Consider the following 8,486-nt stretch of genomic DNA (forward strand, 5'->3'; position numbering starts at 1 on the left):
TGATGCTGCAAGGATGAAGGATGAGGTGTCAGCCATGCAGGTACTCCAGTCTTCTCTATCTTTAAAGTGTATAAAGTGCTAAAAGTGGTTGAAAGTGCTCATCTTTTAAGCACTTGCAAGCACTTTCAGTCACCTACAGACTATTTTAAGTGCCTCTGGGTGCTTAAAAATAGTTCAAAGTGCTTGCAAGTGCTAAAAAATGCTTGACTATTTAGCACTTGCAAACACTTTTAACCGCATGCAAGCACTTCCAAGAAATTTTAAACACCTACAAATGCCTGCAAGTGCTAAAAAGTACTAAAAAGTGCCTAAATTTTATACACTTGCAAGCACTTTGAACCAGCTGTAGGCACATTAAAGCACTTTCAACCACTCACAAACTCTTGCAAGTGCTTGAAGGTGATTCAATGTGGTTAAAATTTCTTCAAAATGCTTTCAAAGTGCTTTTTTCAATCACTTCAGAGCACTTTTAACCACTTTTAAGACCCTGCAAGCACTTGCATGAGTTTGTAGGTAGTTGAAAGTGCTTCAAAGTGCTAAAAAGAGCTTCCAAGTGCTAGCAAGTGCCTTTCAAATTGCTGCAAGTGGACAGATAGAGCTCTTGCAAGCACTTCAAAGCACTTTTAAACACCTACAAATGCCTGCAAGTGCTAAAAAGTGGCTAACTTTTATGCACTTGCAAGCACTTTGAACCACCTATGCAGGCACATTAAAGCACTTTGAAGCACTTTCAACCACTTGCAAAGTCTTGCAATTGCTTGAAGATGCTTTAAAGTGGTTAAAATTGCTTCAAAATGCTTTCAAGGGCTTAAGAGTTTATTCTGCAATCACTTCAGAGCACTTTTAAGCACTTTAAAACACTTTTAACCACTTTTAAGACCCTACAAGCATTTGCAGGAGTTTGCAAGTGGTTGAAAGTGCTTCAAAGTGCTAAAAAGAGCTTCCAAGTGCCTTTCAAAGTGCTGCAAGTGGACAGATAGAGCACTAGGGCACTTACAAGTGTCTACAAGTACTTGAATGTTCCATCAAGTACCTCAAGGTGCTTGCAAGTGCTTGCTACTAGGGCTTGCATGTCCCCCATCATGGTTGGCTGTGCAATAATCTTCCTTTGCTTTTCATTTTGTACATAAAATAGTTCAAGAAATGGACAGGGAGCATGGTGAGTTCAGAAGGCAGGCCTCCTTCATGAAGGGGTCCAGCAAGTTCACGAAAAGAGAGGGCAGGGCCTTCTAGTGCACACTCCACCTTCCAAGTCTAAATTTAGTGCGAATACTATTTTATTGTGTGGAAATTGTGTGGCTTGTGGTCAAGAACTATCGGGAAAATATGCGGCAGATGTCTTTCAACTACCGTGTGCCCATAGATACCATCCGTTCTGCTTTGGAGTGGTCAGCATGTCTCATCCCAAGTGTGTTGTACCAGATTGTAAATGGGAGATACCCCATATAGCAAGATGCTGGGCACTTGGGAATTTGTATGAGGATCTTGAAGGTAGGTGGTCATTTCATACAATAGAACTTATGCTAATCTGTTGTGGATACTAATCGTGTGCGTTGGTTCAGATGAGCTAGTGGCTGAGAAAGAAGCTTCCACATCGTCCAAGCATGATGTGGAGGAGGTCTTTGACCTTGACGCCATGCTGCTGAAGTACAAGAACTTTGAGGGCGGGAAAACTATTGAGGGTGGTGACAGAGACATTCTGAAGGAGACAACTCCGTCCGCAAGAAACCAAGGTAATGTCAGTTTTGTATATCTATCTCCTCTCATGTCTGACTCATGGTCACCATGTTTGTTGTGGTCACAATATGCTACCCAGGTACTAATGCCTGTAAGGAGGATAATGTAGATGAGGTAGAGGATCCTAAAATGGAATCAACCCTGCAATTTGTAGCGGTGGAGATGCGAAAGAAGAGAAAGAAGCAACTGGAGAATGAGCTGTCCCAAGACTCCAAAAAGAGTACTGGCATACTCCCCCAAAACCCAGAGCATGCAAGAAGCTTTAGATTCTTGCAGCTTTGTATCTTTTTTTTTATGCTATCTTTTTTAGATTGCATCTTTGTATCTTTTTTCCCGGCAATATAAATCTAAGTAATCTCTCTTAGTTTCTGTTCATTTGTGCTTTGTAGTTAAAATTTGTGTGGTTGGCTCAAAACCCCCACTTCCCATTGATGAGGTAGAGCACATTGATCGCCAGCTTCCTTGCTACAAACCAATGTCTTGCTTACCAGTCCATAGAGATTTGGCAGTAATTGTAGACTTCAACAATGTGCTTGATTGTGTGCATGATAAGCACAAAGGATTGGAACCCCTAGATTTAAACAGATTTTACTTTGATAAAGTAAAGGGGGATGATAACGTCACCTACTATGTACGGAACGATACATAATTATTCTTGCTTGGACTGAGTCAGATAGCTAAGACTTTTCTATGGTCATCGCACGGTTGCCACAATTTTGAGAAGGGTATGGACAAGTGCCTATCTCAGGCCAAGCGATGTCTGAGTGGGTGGCTGGCACAGAACTGCTACCATGTTAGCGGTTGGGAGTATGGAAAACCTCCAAAGCAAATATTTTTCAAAAAACTAGAAACCTTTTTGTACCTCTTTTCTAAGTTCAATAAATCTAGAACTTTACTCCTGGATGATTCCATCTATAATATGTACTTCAATGATCCCAATAACTTTGCCATTTTGCCTCGGATAGAAAAATGAGAGGAAGTGGGAAAATTTCCTCAAGGAGGATGTTGCCTCATTTATAATACAGTGGTTGAGACTCCTGACAGAGCCAAGACTATTAGGGAATTTCCATTTGATCCTAGGAAGGATGAAATTGCACAATTGAACTGGGATTTGGCACATGGAAAAGTACAGGCACAACAAAAAATTCTTGCACAAAGACTCCCACCTCCAGCAACAACCAACTACAAGAGGCCTCCTCAGCAAGAATGGCCAGAGCAGTCTTCTGACTAATTGACTTTACTCCTTGAAAAAGCTAACTCCCTGTTAAGCTAACTATTCTTGTATCTAGACCTGAATATACTATGGAGAATTTTGCAAGTCAACTATTTCTGCTTCTGTCAACTGGATTGAGTGTTAAGTGTTGGTTAACGGGTCAAGTGGTTCAAAGTGTTGTCCAAGTGGTACAAAGTGCTGGTCAAGTGGTCCAAAGTGCTGGTCAAATGGTTCAGGTGGTTGTTAAGTGGTGGTCAAGTGGTTCAAAGTGCTGGTCAGGTGGTTGGTATAAAGTGTTGGCCAAGTGGTTCAGGGGGGTGGTCAAGTGGTTCAAGGGGCTTGTCAAGTCGTATAAAATGCTGGTCAAGTGGTTCAAGGGGCTAGTAAATGGTGGTAAAGTGGAACAAAGTGCTGACCAAGTGGTTCATGGGGTTGGTCAAGTGGTTCAAAGTGCTGCTCGAGTGGTTCAAAGTGCTTGTCAAGTGGTATAAAGTGTTGCCAAGTGTTTCAGGGGGTGGCCAAGTGGTTCATAGAGATTTTCAAGTAGTATAAAGTGCTTAAAAGTGCTAGTCAGGTGGTCCTAAGTGGTCCGAATAGCTGGTCAAGTGGTTCAGGGTCCTGGTAAAGTGCTCAAAAGCGATTTTAAGTGTTTCAGGGGGCTAGTAAAATGGTTCGGGGGGCTGGTAAAGTGTTGGTCAACTGGTCAAGTGATCAGAAGTTCTTTCAAGTGTTTTAAAAGACGTCTTTTATCACTCTATTGTGAAAAGTGTTAGCTATTTAGCAGGGGTGATTAGCTATAATTTTAGAGGGAAGTAGTCAGGTGATCCCCCCCCCCCCCCCCCCCTTCAACTTTGATGTAATCCTTCCTGAATCTCTTTAATATAGTTCACTGACTCCTTTTTATTAAATAAATAAAAAAGTGCTAGCTATTGTTAAAATTACTAGCCATGTCCTCAAGTCAAATTTACAGAGATAAATCTTACAAGTTCTCGTCTGGGGGACATGATGTTATAGATTTGCTCGAATATGTCATTTGACATATCATATACATTTTGCTCACCTTCCCTCAGGGACATGGAAAATCTGACGCATGGCACCAGATGGGAGTAGATTAGAGCAGTGGGCTTGTTTTCCAAAAGGACATAAGTATCATCTCGTCCATTTACCTTGCCTTAGAATAGGTCCTCAACCACATACAAATTTTTCTTAATGATGTTGTACCATTGATCCTTTTCCTCTGTTTTGGAGAGGCGCTTTGTGTTGGTGCATTTCAGGACGTAGAAGTCTGCACTTGCCTCCTCTGCAGTCACTGCAAATTTCTGGCCAACCATCAAGGCATCACTGATGTCATCGTGGTGGCCAATATACATAGGGGCATGTAACATTTAATGCACTAGTAACACGTGTGTAGTGGAAAATGATAACATAGTGAGCATTTTGTTAAGAACAAGTTCCTAATGAGCATAGAGAGAGTACTCAATTTGAGAAAGCAACATAGAAATTTACACCTAGCTAATTTGGCATTGATAATACTTGAAAAGAGAGAGAAATAGAACAATTGACAAGAGTTGAGGACCGGATTTACATGGAGCCCGTACCCCCTCCATAAAGGCTTTGTATTATAGCTTCTCCCATCAAAGGAGACTTTTGTACAGCACAATCTTTGTGTTCCTTGACAAAACTAGTTGGTACAATGAAGATGGAATCTTCATGCACCAAATTATGCTTGAAAAACACACCTAATGTCCCTAGCCTCAGTCCCAAGACCTCACACACCTTCAAAAATGGTGAGAGCTAGCAGGGAATGAGGATAGATTGAGAGGAAGAAGATGTATCTTACGAGAAATAAGTATTCTCCTCACATAATCACTCTAATAGCATAGCTTAGCTTAGTAATTAGCATAGTAGAGGAGATGAGCATGCCATTGAATCTTGGCTCTTGGTTGGATTTGCATTCCAAAGCCAAGAGTTGTTGGTGTAGGACTCTACTTCTCAATGCTTGGAGAAGGAGACGGAGTTCTTCTTGCACACATAAGTTGTGTGTGTGTGGCAATGTGTTACATTAAAATGCAACCCTCTCTCTCTTCTTGGTCGACCTCTCTTGCTAATTGCTTGTGCTGGCCTCCCATTGGCTCCTGTAAAGCTTAGCCAATCACAAATTAGAAGCATAATTGATAGCCTTGTGACATGTGATCCCCTTGTCCCTTTTGTGAGAGATTTAGGTAATTAAATAATTTAATTAAACTCTCATTGGACCTCTTAGTCTTCTGGCCAATAGGAATCAGGCAAGCTATTGGGCTGTTGGATGCTCATTGGACCCCTTGGTAGACCGTCTAATAGTCTTCTAGGGAGCTTAATTTCTATTGGTTCTTTTATCAAGAATTTTTAAATTGATTAGAATAATTTTACTCTAGCCTAATTCTCATTGGTCCACCTCTATGGCCATCCAATAGGATTTGAGGGGAAATTGGGAGCAACTGGCCTAGGAGCCTGCCATGTGTCCATTCTCCCCTTTGGGGAGAGCTTGGGAGTGTGTGTGTGTGTGTGTCTCTCATCCCCTACTCTTAGGGCTCGCCCCCTACTTGATAGGGATGCGGGAAGACTTTTGAGTCTTCCCTCCACCATCCAATTTTCCCAGCTTTGACCATTTGGACTTTTCAATTAAAGTTTTGGAACCTTAGCCTATGGAAGTCTTAATGGAGCTGAACCTTAGGTCTTTTAAGCTCCAGTAATGTACATTGATCTTTTGCAGACTTCCCCCCTTTGGATCCCTATTTTCTCTCCTTTGGATCCCTGCAGAGATCGGTCTCTGAGCCTTACTAATATTCTAGCTTTTACTCCCCTGGTACTTTCCCATATCAGATGATCAGTTTAACATGAGAAAATCATTTTCAAGAGAATTAGATATTAGTTTTTATGACATTACCTCTCTCTTGAAAGCATAGTCGTTCTCCACTATGAGGTAGAGAAGATAAATCCTAGTCATTAGTCCATTTGCTAGCGGGTAGAGGATCCCTGTTTTACCCTACAACACGGCTCCAGAATGGATGACTAGTCCATTTGGTGCTTGAGAGACTTAGATGCCGCAAGCATGTATGCACATTAGTTCGTATCAATCTTCCATAGTAGAGTGACAAACTCTACTTGGTGTTCGGGAGACATTGTCCCTGCATACATGATCCTAAGCATGTATACTTATTAACATGTGTGCACAATAAAGAAAAAGAGACTCTTATAAGACAAACTTTTTTCATTAAAACATATTTACATTTGCTTACTCTTGGGAATCGTTCTAAGCATTTCCAAGGTTTAGGTTATCCTTTAGTTGTATGCCTTGCATCCATCTATCATCTTCAAAAGGGTAATTTTTAAACTTAATAAGATATCGTCGGATAGTCTTGCTGCCTTGTAATACCTTGTCTTTGTGTCAGAGAATGGACGCGGGCTACAACACCTCTTCTTGGTCCTCGATCTCCGGTGGGTCTTCAATAATTGCTTCTTGAGGTGGCTCTCCTTTGTAAGGCTTAAGTAGGCTCACGTTGAAATCATTGTGTATGAGCCAATGGCTGGGCAACTTGAGTTGATAGGCCATCTCATTGATTGCCCTAAGAATTTGAAAGGGACCATAATACCTTTTTCTTAACTTAGCATAGTACTTTTGGTGTCTTGTAGGATTCTTGCCCGTTGTGCGCCTTAATTGAGCCTTGGGAAACTTAAGGAAGACCCAATCATTTTGTTTAAAGGCTAGGGCTCTTTTGTGCTTATCAGTAGAAACCTTTTGCCTTTGCTAAGAGATGGATATAGAAACCTTAATCTTTTGAAAAGACTCTTGCAGGTCTTGGCTATATTCATCTGCAGCAAAGATCTTCCCATGTACCTTAAGTAGCAGGGGACTTTTTTATCTTCCCTCTATCACCTCAAAGGGTGCTTTCCCGAGGAAGTATGTACAGTGTTATTGTGAGCATACTCCACTAAAGGTAAGTACTTCTTCTATTGGGACTTTTGATCTACTTCTGTGACATAATCTTTTAGGAGATCAAGAATTGTTAGGTTAGCTATTTCACTTTGGCACCCGTTTGGGGATAATAGGCCGAAGAGAAGTTTATCCTTGTACCTAGATTTTCAAAGAGACCCTTCCAGAAATTACTGGTCATTCTAGGATCTCTATATCCGACACTATGGACATTGGGAAGATGTGGCACTTGAAGATTTGTGATATAAAGAGGGTTGCCATTTGATGGGCCTTGATAGTCTTTTTGACATGTATGAAATGTGTTTGTTCGCTAAACCTGTCTACTATCATCCGTATTCCTGTATTCCCATGGATAGACTTAGGCAATCCAAAGATAAAATCCATGGATATGCTCCCCATGGTGAATTAGGGATAGGAAAAGGTTGAAGCAATCCAGGTTGCTTCCCTCTATCAAACTTTGTCTTTTGGCATACCACACATTTTGAAACATACTCTTGTATGTTTGGTTTCATGGCAAGCCAATAGAAGTATGTTTCTTTCCCTTTTAGTGTAGACTGAATCCCTCTATGCCCCACATAAGGAGGAGCATGAGATTCATACATTAATTTCTCATGTAGTGAGTTAGTAACGCATAGTCTATTGTGATAGAGAAGATAACCATCTTGTAGGGTAAATGGTTCTTGCTTCTTCCCTAATGTGAGGGCTAAAATCACATCTCTAAAATTGATATCGATAGCGTACTCATCAATCATAGAAGATAGATCATTGTGAGTTGCTATGGATACCGCATTCACTCTTGGTCGTCTTGAGAGTGCATCGGCCACTTGATTATGCTTGCCAGCAATGTGAGCAATATGAAAATGAAAGTGCAAAAGGAAATTTTCCCACCTCATTTGTTTGTTGGAGAGCTTGGTCTGCATCATGAAGTGCTTAAGGGAGTCCCCTATAAATAGTGCTTTCACAAATCTAGAGCATGTAGAACTACTAAGAGTTCCTTCTCATGTATGCCTAGAGCTTGCTCAACAAGGTCGAGCCTTCAACTTTCATAGGCTATGGCGTGCCCTTATTGGAGAAAAAAAATTCCATGGCAATCATTGGACCTCAAATGGCTTTGAGAGATTCGGTAGTGTAAGCACAGGTTGAGAGATAAGCTTCTCTTTAATCTTTTCGAAAGCATTGTTCTCCTTGGTGGACCATATATACCTAACAATTTTCTTGGTTAGGTCATGCAATGGTCCTGCAATTTGTGAGAACTTTTCTATGAAACGTCTATAGTGCACACATATCTATAAAGCTTCTTAGTTCATACAGATTCCTTGGATTAGGCCATCCTTTTATTACCTCTAACTTTGATGGATCCATTTGGATGCTATCTTGAGAGATAATGTGACCTAGATACTGAATCTCTTGTAAAAAAATTTCAGTTTTCTTTTGATTTATATAAAGTTTATTCTCTCGTAAAACTTGAAATATTACCTGGAGGTGTTGCTTGTGTTCGTCTAATCAATTAGAGTAGATGATTATATAATCAAAGAACACTCCAGTAAAGGTTCAATGAGGCCT

This window comes from Adiantum capillus-veneris, chromosome 7 (genome assembly GCF_014529385.1).
Source record: "Adiantum capillus-veneris isolate H3 chromosome 7, ASM1452938v2, whole genome shotgun sequence".
In the NCBI taxonomy this organism is placed as follows: Eukaryota; Viridiplantae; Streptophyta; class Polypodiopsida; order Polypodiales; family Pteridaceae; genus Adiantum; species Adiantum capillus-veneris.